This window comes from Myotis brandtii, unplaced genomic scaffold, assembly GCF_000412655.1.
Source record: "Myotis brandtii unplaced genomic scaffold, ASM41265v1 scaffold2511, whole genome shotgun sequence".
Classification (NCBI taxonomy): Eukaryota; Metazoa; Chordata; class Mammalia; order Chiroptera; family Vespertilionidae; genus Myotis; species Myotis brandtii.
The window spans coordinates 14,935-15,776 of NW_005359520.1; positions in this window are offsets into that span (position 1 = coordinate 14,935).

An 842-nucleotide genomic window follows, 5' to 3' on the forward strand; every position below is an offset into this window, starting at 1 on the left:
TCCTCTGGGTGCTGTGAGCATGAGGACAAGACCAGGACTGTCACCCTGTGGGTCCTTCTTCTGCAGCTTTGGGTTCACACACATGTGGTGCCCACGGTCCAGCATTCAGGGGAGCTGCACTGTTGAGTCATTAGAGCCTCTTGTTAGATTCATGTGACTCGGGTCAGAAGATTTGATGATAAAACTCATTATGGCACAAGTGTGCATGAAAGTGGCTCTCTACCTGTTGTTACCATGAGAAAGTTCTCTCTCTTTACAACAGACTTCTTAACTCAGAGACTCAGACGTCAGCGAGGAATCAGGATCCAGAGGTTCCCTGAAGGAAACTGTGACATGAAGAGGAAACCACACAGGAACCAGCCCAAACCTCCAACTGCACCAGCTGCTGGGATGGGGCTTGTGTTCAGGGACCCTGAGCGCCCCTGGTGGTCAGAGACCTTCCTGCTGGGAGGTTTGTGTCTGGGCTCACACTGACTTCCCCTCACTGTGTGTCTTGCACAGTAATATACGGCCGTGTCCTCAGTGGTCATGGAGCTCAGCTGCAGGGAGAACTGGTTCTTGGACATGTCTCTGGTGATGGAGGTTTGGCTCCTGAGGGAGGGCCTGTAGGCAGTGCTCCCATCAGGACATATGATTCCCATCCACTCCAGGCCCTTTCCCGGGACCTGGAGGATCCAATTCCAGCAGTAACCACTGGTTGTGATGGAGAATCCAGAGACAGCGCAGATGAGGGAGAGGGCCTCCAAGGGCGTCACCAGTCCTGGGCCCGACTCCTGCAGCTGCACCTGGGATAGGACACCTGGGACAGAGAGAACACAGTGAGTCCTGGGCTCAGATGCAGG